Here is a 15480-nt window from a genome sequence, read left to right on the forward strand (position 1 = left end):
GTATTCAACCAGAACAGATAGTTGAAGATGTTTTTTCACAGCTATCACGCAACTACTGACGCTGCTTTATCTAGAGCCCAAGGCAAAGAAAGCAGCTCTGAAGAAGAGGAAAAATCAGCCACTTCCCTAATTGTTCTCCTTCTTGGTATCTGCAGGGCTGGACCAGAAGGCACCTTCCTTTTCAATTAAACGGTTACAGATGTTTTCTGCTACAAAATGCGATTAAAATATTTTAAAGAGCTGATTTGGCCATGCACACTGTAGATGAGTACCTTCATTTTTTATTTCACTGATTGGTCTGTCACTTTTCAGACAATGTGCTATTTTTAGAAAATATTTGAGTGCACAAATGCAGTGAATCTTACCTTTGTAAAGTACAATTCCAAAGGATATCAGCACATCTTGTGCAACTGAATCCTCTAGGAATACATTACAATACCAATTTCACTGTTGAGTTGCTTTCTTAGTTGGTTTCTAATACTCCTTTGGAAAATGCAGCAGACACACATTTAAAGCAGGGAAAGATAGATATGTGAATATATAAATACATGATATAGATATATATAAATATATATGTGATATATATATGTGATAAACGTGAATTTATATAAAACAGCTTTTTTTCATTAAAATAATAAAACAAAGTGAAAGTTAGATGTTTTGTGAAATACTGGGCTTCCACACATGGTATGTTAATTTCCAAATGTTCAGTAGCCCTAAAGAACAGAGAAAAGTTCTGTCCTTATATCTAAAGTGCTGTCAAATTGGAGAAACCTCATTCAGTGTTGCTCTCCCAGTTATAACAGATGCATTTAGAAACATTTAGCATGTTCTAAACCACACAATATACCAACTCAAGTACATTAGCCATTGAAATGCAGCTTCTTGTGGCAATATCAAATTTGAGTATTTAATCCCACAGAAATACAAATAGTATCTATCTTCCAGCATTTCTGAAATAGCAAAGAAAAAATATGCTTGGCTTAAAATGCTTTTAAGTTCCATTGAAACTGTCTGATTTCTGTGGCAAAGCTCTGTCCTGAGCAAGTATGTTTCCCTGAACTGGGCCTGGAGAAATATAGAGAAAAGGGTGCTGCCAAGGGAAACAAAGCAGATTAAGAGATTTGGAAGAATGGAAATCCAAGAAAGGGTTAACAAAGAATACAGTGGAGAATCTCTGGTCAGGATGTACCAATCACTGGCTTTTAAATTCATACACAAATTCAACATTTAATTTTGGAAATAAATTAAACGTATTTTAACCATAAGGATTCTCCTGCTACTTTTCCCACAAACTCCTATGACCTTCTGGGCAAGGTTCTTAGGTCTTTCTCCCATTTGGAAAATGCAGATAATTTTTCCATAAATCAAGGGAGATGATATCACCAGAGGACATAGATTTTTCAAATGCAAGAATCATATGAAGAACTCTTCACAGAATTTCTAGGTTGGAAGAGACCTCAAGATCATCGAGTCCAACCTCTGACCTAACACCAAACACCTAACACTCTTACCAAACAATATGTTTGTTATCCAAACAAAACAGCTTCTGTGATGCATAACATTGTGCACAGTAGGAACCACAGCGTAAGTTTCCTAGGGTTATTCTATGAAGAGGACCTACAACTGACCATGGTTCCTGATCTCACAACCTGTTTAACTGCATTATCTGCAATATTAACTTCACTGTATACTTACTGAAGTCTGAAAGATCAAAGCTCTGCTCCATTTCTCAGATAGCATAGTCTTTTTCATTTATCATAACATTATTTTACAATATCTGCCGTTCTTTATTATGTGAAGGAGAAAAAGGAGAGAAGGGATATAAACATAGAAAAAGGAACAAGGAGGGAAAAACAAAAAACAACAAAAAAAAAACACGAGGTAGTAGAGAAGGGAGCCTATAGGAAGACATAATGATTAAAAATCTGTAAAAAAGAAGGAAAACAGGCAACAGAGCCTATGCCAATTTGCAAAGGCATAGATGGTTCTCTTACTGATATATAGCTTTTTCTGCACTACAAGTGCACTTCACTGAAGTACACTGGGTACTTATGCAAATCATTTGTCTGTAGTCTTCAGTAAAGCCAATAGAAAATGTTGACATGATAATAGCAATGAACTTTTTCAGCAATATTTTAGATTTTAGAAGATTTTTTGTTGATGTAGTTACTACAGCTTGTGTTTCAACCAACTTTATTGGTTGTGTATTATTCTCAGTTGCAGATTATATACAGAAGGATACAAGTTTATCACCCTGATCTGGCTTCCAAGATTGAAGTTCTAGTTTCACTGTTTTGTCTCACTAGCATCTAATGGTAGGCAGGGAGTGACATACCTTGTTTTCTTGCACTGCTTAATGTGGTAACCTGGTGTTATAACAGAAAGAAGAATTTTCTAGACCTGACATTTCATACGTTATTTTCTAGCATTTTGTTTTAAATTGCATTGATTTGTAAGTTAAAGGAAAGATACACATTTTAGCTGATTTAAGATTTCATAGTTCTACATTTTATTTTGTAGAGGTATTTCACTTTTCTTTTATATGTCTGTGAGGAATCTTTCTTTTCTCCATCAGGCCTTCTGAAACACCATTTAGTGCTGCATACGCATCTGAGATACCAAGATGGAAATACTACTTACCTGGCTTCCTTAAAGGCTGAGACCTCCAACCTAGTGAGGCAGCATGAGACTGTGCTACTGTTAGCAATTACCAGTAATTGGAAGGAAGGTATGGCTTGCACTTTGGCACCACAGAAGGTAGGACAGTTCATAGTTCAAAGTATGGTAATTTACGCTTTGGTGCTGGGAGTCTTTGGGTTTCAGTCCTCAGGCAAAACGAAGAAGGAACAAACACAGTCTTGCTTTAGAGGCTAATGCTCCAAATGAGAGCATCAGGTAAAGAGAAGTAGCACCACATAGGTATGTGGAAATGACAACTGACCAACAGATACAATGTGCCAGTCATTCTTGAAGGCTTAAATCTGAACCCTGAAGTAATAGGCAAGGACTATAGAGAATCTGGACTGTATTGCCTTTACTGAGGTAACAGGGTCATCTCAGATTTATTTAACTGTGAACTAATACTTATATCAAATGAAATTGTTAAACACCTTTGTCTCAGCACTTCAGCTTCTGCAATGATAGATAAACTACACAGATATTGTAAGAAACACTTGAAGTCCCACATCAAAAGTCTTTCGAGTACTATTTCTCACTGAAATGTTAAAGAACACCCACTCAGTATTTACTATTTTTTAAACCTTTAAAATAGACATGCCACCCCCAAACACCTGCTTTTTCATTATATTAAGGAACCATATTAATTTCAAAAATCTTACCACGGTGGAGATTGGAATAATAAGCACGTCTCTATTTAAAGATCTGCTTAAGTGGTTCAGCAAGCTGTCACAGACTATGTTTTTACACAAGGTCAGGTGTAAGCTGAAGTTCGAGGCAAAAACAATTTTAAAATAAACTATTATGAGGGTTATAAAGGGGCCAGATAATAGGACGTCTCCAACTTGCAATGTTGCATATTGGTACTCTGAATACTAGCTCTAAGACAGCACAGAAAACAATTCAGTTGTTTCAGATGCGTAAGGACAGGGAGAGGTGGCAGTGAACTGTGGGGTAAAACCATAAAAATAAACCAAAATCAAATTTTGGCCCTAGCAAGTCCATATGTACTCAGATTAGTACTTCAATATAATAATAATTCAAAATTTATTTGAAAATAAATGCTTCTTTGACTGGAAGGTTAAATTTATTGTTAATTGAGTTCTTCATAACCAAAACCCCGTAACAAGTAATAATTTCCACCTAGGTGTTTGTTTATGTGTACAGAAAGATGATGCTACACAGGAAGTTCCCTATTTTTCTAGAGATATGACATGTCGCAACGAAGAGAGAGATCATCTGTATAGTTGGGGAAAAGGGAGGGAATGATAGGCATGGATTTCTAGAGGACATAACCAGAGACCTAAAATTAAGGATGAAGAGAGGTCGTATACCTTTCATGAAGAATTCATGAAAATTTCCTGCCAAGATTAACTATCTTGGTATTTTGGAGCACCTGGAAAGACTATGAATCTTGCAGAGTTTGTGTTCTCAGCAGTTAGAAAATGGGGAGGAAAGAAAGTTTTCTCCATTGTATATATAGTCTTCCTTTGCATGAAGTCAGAAGCTTTTGATATTTCTCTTTACAACTTAGGTGATACTGAAAATTTGAAATACATGTTTTAAATATTTGTACCAGGTAGTTTCCAATGAGACAAAAGCACTAACTTTCCAAGTATCCAGTGACAATAAATATGCTGCAAGAAATTCATTCCTTTATGTTGTAAACCTTTGCTCTGAGCTTTCAACTCTGTTTATAACTAGCATCTAAATACTGTACTGCCCATTATATTTCAAACTGACAAAAGAAGCACATTGCTAAGTAATGTAGCTTCTTTGCTAAAAGCTGGATTACAAAATCTAAGTTAGGAATAAATATCTGAATTAATATATTAATATTTGACTAAACATTATCAGTGTTTTCCATGGTTTTAGAGTGACAGCAGGGAGACAAACCAGTGAGCATAAAAATTCTTGCATATGTATTCCATTGTTAGATAGACCGGCCATTTACAATACAGTACATTGCAGCAACTGCAATAAAACATAAATGAATTTTTTAAAAATATATCAAGCCCTTTTGGTGCTTTTCTGGCAGTACTGTTCTCATTTCAGTTTATCTCATTTTTTCCCTATTCCAATTTTTGCTAACCAAAACGTGCCCACAGCATGGGCAAAGACGGATGTTCTTTTCTGGCTTTTGCTATATGTAGATCATAGTCCCATATTCCTTCAGTACTCCTCCCTCTTCACCAATTCAAATCCTACTTGAAAATATAGTTCTATCTTTTAAATCCTCTTTAAATATATTTTTGCTTAAAACTTATTATTGTTTAGGACTGGAAATTATTTCCAAAGAGAAACTGGAAGGAAGATATCATTAAATCATATTTCACATACTATATTAGTCAATAGATAAAACACAGTTTTTACTCTTGATTCCTAGTGCCAGACTCAATTCTTCTATGAGAATAATATTTTTTCTGTCATGATGCCCACCATTATCTCAAGCGTGGTATACTTGCATATTTTGAACTCTGACTAATCTGTCACATTGGTTCCAAAATTTACCATTGATATGGTCAATGACTTTTTCCACATATACTTGACTATCATGCTGCATCTCTCGCAGATCTAGAGCACACGACATGCAGAGTAAGTGCAGAGCTGATCTAAGCTGATGCTAATTTTCAGATCAGCTGTAGATTTTCAGTGTCAAACTATGTACGTAGTCTCTGCCTCATGAGCCTATTAAAACATTTTGAAAGCCATGCCTAACCCATGACTGAAAGATGCTCTACTCTATAGTATTTCATTTCCACCACACAACCAAACCTTTTTTTTTTTTTTTTGTCTGGGAAAGGAACTAATGAATTACATTTTAGCTATCAAGTAGAATACCATTCAGTTAGTGACACTGATGATTGGTCAACATATGAAAATTCTTATGGAGCCTTTGCTTACACTGAAATACTGTTACTTAACCTTCTGTCTGATGAGTTTATCTTTGGACAGGTTTCTCAACTGAGAAATTATGCCATTGTCATCTTGCATTCTGCTGGAGTAGCTGTTTTTTCTCTATCGCTGTTGCTAGGTGTATTATTTGTTTATTTTAACTTCCCAGAAGGCCCAAATTAAGATCAGGACCATACACAGATATATAGTAAAAGATACTATTTCACTTGAAGGACTTGCCCTCTGAATAGCTAAGAGAGAAAAATGGGTATGAAAGGAAATGTTACTATGCCTCTTTTAATAACTAAGAAATAAATCCAGATAATTAAGAAGTAAATCCAGATCTCTTGAACAGAGTTGCACAAGTTTTTTGTGATATAAGTTCATTAGATCTGAGTGATTTGCAAAAATCATTTGTAAGATTTGACCTTACTTCTATTTGCATACAGATTTTAGAATTAATATGGGAAAGAAACACTTGCACATTCCTACAAGTGAAATTCAAATACTTTTTGCAGATAGATTCATAAAAGTATGCAGGTGCTATATATAAAAGCAGAACGAGGAAGGTATCCTCATCATATAACTTTGTGCCTAACACACACCAGGGTTAACTTCATTTTCTCATTTCGGAAGGCCCTGCAATTGCTTATAAGAAAGGCATTTCCTCTTGGCTGGTTTTTATTAATATCATGTAACACATTTGGGAAGCTTTAACTTCAACTGCATCAAAATAAGCATTTAATTCAATCTACAATTAATTGCAATTATTCCTGTCTTGATTTCCTGGACATTTCGAGAAGAAAAATTGGTACCATATTCACCAAAAGCCTTGTTAAGTTTCTTAAGCTCCAAGACTATCCTTCCCTTCATACCATTCTTCCCATGTGAAAGTCTAAAATCCTACCTTTAAACATGCTTTGTGGATTAATGGTTATTTGCACCAAAATCTGAACACATTTTCAATTCACTGAATATTTTTTCCTCCACAAGAGGCCAATGATTTCGTACTCTCAGCTTACTAGTGCAAATGGATAACTATGAAGACAATTTAGGCAAAAAGAAAAAAAAAAGGGGGGGGGGGAATTAAAAGTTAGATTGATGCATGCTTTCTCCAAAGACACGGAAATTTTGCCATTTTTAGAAGTGCTATTTAAAACAGCAACTGTAGTAAGTATTTTAGGCTCCAGAATGCCTGCAGTCAAGACTACAAAGCCACACAGCTATTAGTATAAGCAGACACCCCTCCCTACCAACAAGAAAGCAACTGGGTGTATTGTCTTCCATCTTCAAATCATACAAGTAATTACAAAGAAATGCAAAAACCCAATTTTTCTAAGCAACAAACTGGAAATCTTGCTGAGGTGTTCTGCAATTGCCTTTTACTAATGCTCTTTCGTGTGTGAAGGGTTTCTGCATTTGCCGAAGAGGGAAATCAGCTCTCCCTGAACAGCTTTTGTCAGTTTCCATCTGTATCAAGTGCCAAGTGAAATGCAAGGTTAAAATGAAATTAAACACGTTTACTTTGGTGAGCATTAGAAAGGCAGTTGCCACATATTCCCATTTAATACAGAAAAAAACGTTCTTGGGATCTCAAAAACAGCCATGCTGTTGTTGATTAAAAGTGGAGAGTTTAGCAGCAACCCCTGTGTGTGTCATTGCAGAAACCATGTTATATCGCATTCTCTGGAATCTGTGACATTCTAGGATTATGCTGCACTAAGACTACCAGGAGGATTCCCACAAAAGACAGTTTCCAAAAAGAATGTTTTATTTTCATTCTGAATACCTTAGAATGGGGCCAAGGAAGAGATTCATTAATGTATGTTTGTTTCAATTTCCATTTGTGAAAAAAAAATAAATGATTTGAGCACATTGCCTTATAGCAAGAAAATTTTACTCACACTGAAACAGTTAGATGACTTGCATTGGATATTCCCTGTAACTGTAATACAAATAGCTGTCTAAGGGCTAGATTCCACAATGCTTGATAAAATCTTTGAAACTGCCTCCAGCCTCTTCCATGATGATGCACACACCCAGCTTTCTAGATTACAAGCCACACAATTAAAGCTCTCTTCCTGAGCCACTGCATGGCTGACCTATTTTCTATATGGACTTAGCTGAAACAATCAATGGGCATAGCCATGCGTAAAGTGCAAGTCATAGGCAAACAGTCCCTAAAGAGAGTTTCAGAGAGCTCTGTGCACCATAGGCCCATGCTGGGGTGCAATTCTTCAGGCATTTTTCTCCTTGTCTTATGGCAGAGAAAGGAGTATCTTTGGCACTCAAGCAGGGACAGCATTTGTAGCATTTGCAGCATTTGCTACACGTTCAGGCAGAAACACACAAGTGCAAGATACAGTCATAGGGGGTCCCATGAAAGAAGTGCCCCCTCAGAAATAATAGATAAGGTCACTACTTGCTTATCATCTAGGCTCTGCGTGTTGGCTGTGGGAAGTTACCCTACTGGTGCTGGCTTGCATCAGGTGCTGGCTTGTCTGAATATGCACCCTTCTCTTAAAAGAGCTCTTAAAAGAGAGAAGGGCACCCTTCTCTTAAAAGAGCTACTTCTGTAATGAATATGCAAGAAGAAAATCAATTCACAGCTTAGCTCTAAGTAACACAACTGAACTAATTTAGTTTGAGCAGTGAAATTAAGAATCATGAAATCAAAAATAATGGTAATACTGCCAGGTTCAAGAAGCAGGGAAGGTGCCTAACAGACTCTGAACTATGGAAGGGGACATTTCAATAAAATAAGAATGTTAGTTAGACTACTCTGCAGTTAGATGTGAAAGCTGTAATCTTAGCAGAGGCATTAATTCCACCTAACAAAACTATCATATCATAAGAAATATGAATGAAAAATAAATGCAAGTGAATGTCACAAAACACTGTTCTCTGGTAGGGTGAGATTATTCTAAAGGTCAAAGGTCTGTCTGTGGAAGCCCTAAACCTCAAATTTACTTGGGGTCTGTCACAATGAGCAGGACCTGATGAAATCTCTATAGTGAAGTAAAATTAATCCCTACAGTATATCTGTGCTCTGATTTAGTGTCATGAAGCAGCATAACAACTGACAGCAGTGGAACTTGCCCTCCTTAACAAACTACATTAAACTAAGCTAAGATAGTAGACATCAGATAGATCTAAACTCCACATCTACAAAAATAAAGGATATAGTATATATCCTAAGGCATAAATGATGAGTTAAAATAACTAGGAAACACTAGCACTGATCTAAGAGTGGCATCACCTGAGTAAGACAACCTAAAAACTAGAAGAACAACATGTTACCAAATGAGTAGTAATCTATACTTGTGTTACAAGTAAAAGGCTTCATTGGGGAAATTAACATGGTCTTTTCATTTTGTTTATAGTAATCAATAAGCAAAACCCCAATAATAATTAAAAAACCCTGATGTCCTTAGCAAGTTTTCTTGTTTTTATTAAAAAATAAAAAAAAACAGTGGTTTAAGCCCTAACTGGAAGTCCTAGCCTTAGCTCATTGATGCATGCACATAAGTACTGTTGGAATTTTAAAACTGAATATATACTACTACCCTGTCCTGAACAGGGTTGCTTTCTTGAACAAAGGCTTATACTTGAATACTGATTTTAAAATATCATCCCTATCCAATGATAGACTTGATTCTCTACCACTGGTACCATTGGTCATGGAAGACCATGACCTCTAAGTAAATGCAATGAATTGCAATAAACACATAAACAATAAAGATCTTAAAAAATGAAATACTACAGAATGCACAAAGAACTCCAGCAAAGAAACTCTAATGAAAGTTCTGAATGGTTTAATTTCCATTTGCTAATACAACAGGCAAGGTGCAATATAATGATTTCTAGATATCATTAAATAAATCCTTAAAACATATCCTGTCATTTCCAATAGCTATTTTAAAACACTCTTTAAAAACCTACACAGAAGTTTTCTTCAATAAATATGCTTTTATAAAAAATGCAAGCTTGATGCTTGTCTACAGAGTAGAAAGAAAATATGACTAAATACCTTCCACTACATGTTTCCTTTCTTAAAACTTAGAATTTTGTATCTGTTTCCTTGGATTACAGAGGAGTTTGATATTGTTTTTTAAAACAAGATATAATTTACAACATCTCTTGGTGTAACAACTCATTTCAGTTGAAAGGAAAATAGCTGTATTTGATACAAAATCTACCTTGAGTTCTTGGATTGCTTGCTTTGCTTCTCATCATTATTTCAAACACAGCATTCATCTTCATAATGGTTGTGATACTTTACATTTTATTACATGGCATAGCCAGGTTTTGACTGTTACTGATATTTTGAGTAGTGTATTTTATTATAAACTCTTATTTATGTTTTGATTTCACTATGGGATCTGTTTTGAAACAGACTGCCATATAACGATTAAAGACACTTTTAAATAAACATCAATCAGAATAAGATAAATATACAAGTACTCATTTCCGTGGACACAATACAAATACTAACATTGACTTCTCATTTTTAAAGTTGTTTTTTTTTTTTCATCAAAACCTCAATTGAATAATCTATGTGAATAGTCAGACAGCAACTGAACCAGTGGGAGAAAGAAAGATGGTGAGCCATTTTATTGATTAAATCAAAAAAAAAAAAAAAAGGATAAAAAAACACTGTAGAACTACATTCCTTTGTTTCTCCTGCAACGTTTGCCTCATGATCTTGCACTGTCATGACTCACAGTAGCTGTAGGCTACATAATTCCACAAAACAAACAAAAACAAGAGATCTCAAGATGTGACTTCCTTTCTCCTTCCTTACTTTTCCTGGATGCTTTGGGTCAGCATGATATCAGCAATTACTTTTCTCTTCTGAGAATGTGGAGTGTAAAGTCACTGTTACCGTATTCCTCATGCTTCCTTAAAATCATCTAGTTCATTTAAGGGTCTTGCTGTTGGCAAACTGAAGAGAAAAGTTGTAAGAGCTATGAATGTATGGCTCCAGAGCAAGGCAATCCAAGCAAGAAACTTCCCTACAATGAAGAGAACATCGCATGCGTTTCTAACACATTTGCACACATTCTCTGATTGCCTCAATCACCTCTGTTCTCTGATTAATTACATAAAATAGTCTGTTACTGGAATCTCTCTCTAGCATGGACTGTCATCACCTTTTGTTCTTAACGCTAGAAAAGCAGTAGACCTATTTTATGTGATTTAAAGTGCATGCTTCCTTGCTCCTACTTTCTGTAATTTGGAAACAAATCATCTTAGCATAACTACAAGAAAAGGGAGTGGCTCTACAGGGATTTTTGCTTTAGGAAAAGCTATACAATTAGGCCACATCCAAATAAGTAAAACACTTTATTCTACTAACAAAGATAGTTGAACATTTGCACTTGTTTTGTTACAATTCACTTTTATGAGAAAATGCTCCACCACATTTTTTCTGTTACTAGAGTCTGACTAGAGACTTCACCATGGAAAAATATAAATGAATAAAAATTTATTTTCCCCTACTAGTATCTCAACTATCAAAAGTCTTACCATTTCTTTTTAGACCATCTCATGTGCAGCATATTGTAAACTGCAGCCCAGTGAAACTGGATGGGCTCAATACAGCATTACAAATGACTTCATTGCACTGCAGTACTCATTTAACAAGGCTACATCTTTGCTTAGGACTTTTTCCTTTTCCTCTTAATTCATCCTTCATGCATAAATAAGCCATCTCACTACATACACAGAGTAAGCGACCAGCTCTAAAAATACAGCCATTTTAGGAGTAGCATTGGATCAAGCTTGGTAGACTACATAAGATGTATAAAAGTGCTCCTTTACATTAGAAACAAAAACTTTTCAAGTGTCTCAAATGTTTATACACAGAGATGATTTTATAAAGGAACTCTACCAGGCCTAGGCTAATGATGTTCCCTGGATTTAAGCCACAGAAACAGCTAGCTCTAGCCATGCAGAAAAGGAATTATGAGCCTACAGTTTAGAAAAGGAAAGAAGAAAAAAAAAGAAAAGAAAAAAAGAAAGAAAGAAAAAAAAAAAAAGATAAGCTGTGAAAATTGACTGCAAAAATGAATTGCCAATCATAAGCAGTGCAAAGCCAGAAAATGAAATAAATGCAAAAGTGAAGTTATTGTTAGAGCATTAAGCATGTGATTAAGTATGAGGCTTGTGGCTAATGCATGAAGTGCAATGACATGAATTACTCCGAAAACGAGATAAGAAACCTTGCCTAATTGTAAGGCAGCGCAAGTAGCCTGAATGGTTTCAATTAGCTCGACGGGCACTATCAGCTGGCAAATTCTTGGAGAGCCTCACCACGCACAAAGGCCGCCCGAGTGCCCCTGGCGGCTTCAGCCCTCGGCAAGCCCCCAGCCCCGCACGGCCCCGCACGGCCCCGCACGGCCCCGCACCGCTCCCAAAGCCGCCAGCACCGCCCCACCGCGGTCCGGGGATGCTGAGCGGGGGCTGAGCGGGGGCTCCCCGCGCCCCCTGGCTCCCGGCGCTCAGCCCCCGCTGCCCCAGCTCCCCGCTCCCCGCTGCTCGCCCCGTCCCAGCGCTGTCCAGGGTCCCCGCGGGCACTCCCCGCTCCCTCCCTCTCTCCCTCACTCACCATGCCGCGGGGCCGCTGCCGCTCCCCGGCGCCGCCAAGGTGTATTTGGGGAGCGGGCGCGGCGCGGCGGCGGGGCCGCCCGGGCGGGCGGGCGGAGGCCGGGCGGGAGGGGCCTCCCCGCAGACCCAATCAGAGCCCGCACGGGCGGCCCCGAGCCCCGGGCCCCGCGGCGCGGCGAGGCGCGGCGGGGGGAGCGGGGAGGGGGTGCGCGGCCCCCGCCGCCCCGAGCAGCCCGGCTGCAGCAGCGCGGCTTGCTCCGGGCAGCGGCTCCCGGCTGCCGGTCCCGCCTGGGCTGTGGGTGCCTTTCCCAGACCAGAAGGTTTCTGAACGCGCCCTATGCGTGGCACTGGGGTGCTACCGTATTTGTTCCCTTTGCACTTTTGCCACCACCGCCTTCGTTTACTCGGCGCTGGGGATACCCTATATCTTTATGCGTTCCGTGATACACACGTCTTTACTGTAGCTATCTGAATACTGCAGCCAGTAGCTCAGCAATGACGGAAGGGAAACAATACCTTTCCAAACAAAAATAAGCACAGGAAAGAAGAAGAATTCAAACGATTTCACAACACTGGAGTGCCAAGTTAATCTCGAGATGCACTTCAAATTCAGAAAATACTTTTTATAGAGCTACCCAAGTCATTAAGACCGTTTTTGACCATTCTTAACTCTCGAATATCAGCAACGAAACAGAATGACATCTCTACAATTTTTAAATCTTCATAAATGGAGTATTTTCTCTGTGAAAACACCGGCTTGCTTTTGGAAGCCCTAGGTCAGAAATAGTTATTTTCCTGGACTTGGGTAATTAACACTGACAGACCTCACAGTAGGATTAATTGCCCTACGAAGTCGCATGGAATCAAACAGATCTCACCAAGAAATACAGCTGTTGTGTGCTCAAGGATGAGTTTTAGGAGCACCATACACCATATAGCGGTTGAATACATGATATGAAAAGAAAGGATATAATGTCTTGGAACTTAACAAGCTAGTACTGAAGACAGAGTTGAAATCAACCAAAAGAAAACCAGCATATCTCTGAGTTTTGAAAGTGGTTTTGAACAAAGTGGTTTTGAACAAAGTGGTTTTGAACAGATCAACTTTGCATGAGAGAGATATCAAATCCCAGAGTGTGAGTGATTTCTGATTTGTTGCCTTCTTGACTATCAGAATTGAAAAATGGTTTCATAAATGTCTGCTTCACACCATTCCTCCCTCCCTGCTGTGTTGACAGAAGACAAACCTGACAGCTAAAGTAACTGATGAATTCCTCCAACCACCAGTCAGTCAGCTGAAAATAATCTGCCAAAGCCCATTTTGTTGCCATATCTGCAGTTATTGATGGACAATGTGAAGCTTAATTGAGTGCTAAATAGACTGGGACATACTGTACCTGATAAAATTACTGAATTAATAAATAGTGCATTGATAGAGTCTCTTGCCTCTAGAAACAAAAACTAATCTCACGGCAAGGTGTGGTCTTGCCAATGTTTACCTGCGTCTAGAAACTACCCTCACTCTTCCTGTTCAGTCCCATTTTCTGAACCAGCTTTTTCTGTAAGCACCTGATATGATTGCTTCTGTTGTCAGGATTCTCTACCAAAAAGGAGTAAGAGCTTCTGTTGCACAGAGAATGCCTATTCCACGACGTGCGACACAAATTTAGAGCTGATGATCACTGCAGTGTGAACCTGTTGTGCCCAATGTAACAGACTAATGCTAGGTGACAAGGGTGGATTTGGACATTGGGTGAATAACTGGATCATCAGCATCCAGAGGTCTTCCAGAGCTCTTGAAATGATGCTGCTCATCCCTGCCACATCAGTCACTATATGTGCACTAGTAATGACTTACAAACTTGCACTAAAAGGCAAAGAGAAGGCTTAGGAGTAAAACCTTTGCAGTGAGGATTTGGAAGAAGAAAATGGTATTTCAAATTACATTAATTGAAATATTAATCTACAGGCAGTATTCTTTTTTTCTTTAACCATTGAAAAGTTAGTTCCTCAAGCAAAATTAGATTAGATAAATTTATTTCATAAGATCTCAAAAAAAAAAAAATCCATCAAGAAACGTTTATGTTATACTTTAAAATGGCTGCATTTTCTTCAGTTTCTTTAAATTAAAGGTCTATTTTCAACCAATAAAATGTCAAGATTTGCTGTAATGATGCTAAGATGTATGTAAAATCAAATATAAGGGAATCATAATTCAGAGCATAATTAGCACTCCTGAACTGCCATTTACTGGCATCTGCTGTATTTAAATCAAGTTCTCAAAATCATACGTCTTCGAAGAAGTGCCTCTCAAATTTATCATCTCCCCCATGGCAACTGCAATTTCTGACACTGATTGAGCGAAAATATAGAAAGCTGCAGCCCAGAGCTGGGTGCTGAGCAACTGATGGCTCAGCCTTGATGGCTTCAGGCAGCAGCCCTGTGGGACTGGAGGTACTGGCGGATCACAGAACTGCAGAAAGACTTGGGTCGGAAGGCACCTCTGGAGTAGATCAGTGCTCCAGATGTGTTTTACCAGTGCTGAGTAGAGAGGAAGCATCACCTCCCCCCAGCTGATGGCAATGCTCTTCCTAATGCAGCCCATACAAAGCTTATTGCAGCCCAAATTATATTTCAGACGTCCATTTCAGTCAGTGGTCCATTATTTATCCAAAAATTTTATTAATGTGGATACACTACTAAGAACACTTTGGTTTTCAGCTTTTGAACCCAAATTGGTTGATCAGGTTCTTCATGGGCTCCCTGGCTCAGTTCAGCTCTACTTTCTAAATTACTGAACTTGAGAGTGATACGGTTATACTCTGTGTATTTTTTCAAGGCATGGGCAAACTTAACTGTTCCTAAACTATAGCATTTACCTTTGTAACTTTTTTTTTTTTTTCCCCAAAGTGTTTCTAGTTTGTAACTGCAATTTATACTCCACCCATTAATGATACATTTTCAGCATTGCATTCAGTGACAAATATTGGAGACTCACACAAGGAACACAATAGCTTTTCACTCTAGTGCAGAGGAGGTTCACATGACACAGAAAGGTGACAGTCACTTGATCCATGGCACTTGTAATCACATTGTTTTACAGATCAAGAAATAACAATTATTCCTCAAGGCAGATGAGAGTATAAGAATCTTCAAAAAAAAAAAAAAAAAAAAAAAAAGAGAGAGAGAGAGAAAAAGTGTCATACGCTCTATCTTTTTAAGACCCTTCTAAAATCAATCCAAGTCCCAAAAAGTGTGCTGTAAATTGGAGAGTTATAGTTTTGCACTACCTAAAAT

At 38.0% G+C, this 15480-nt stretch overlaps 1 protein-coding gene across 2 annotated transcripts in view; it reads right to left on the minus strand.

The window, feature by feature from the left end:
* The window catches only part of GUCY1A1 (guanylate cyclase 1 soluble subunit alpha 1), a 34658-nt gene extending 22446 nt beyond the window's left edge, over positions 1–12212 (minus strand). Inside the window, exon 1 of one of the 2 annotated variants that reach the window (XM_084285666.1) lies at positions 12185–12212. The gene's annotated coding sequence lies outside the window, so the exon portion shown is untranslated. Of the gene's footprint in view, positions 1–10378; positions 10395–12184 lie in introns of those variants that run through there. The other variant, XM_084285667.1, reaches the window with a different exon arrangement.
* Between the last annotated feature and the right edge of the window lie 3268 nt (positions 12213–15480).

The sequence above is a fragment of the Netta rufina genome (genome assembly GCF_964035555.1).
Source record: "Netta rufina genome assembly, chromosome: 4".
In the NCBI taxonomy this organism is placed as follows: domain Eukaryota; kingdom Metazoa; phylum Chordata; class Aves; order Anseriformes; family Anatidae; genus Netta; species Netta rufina.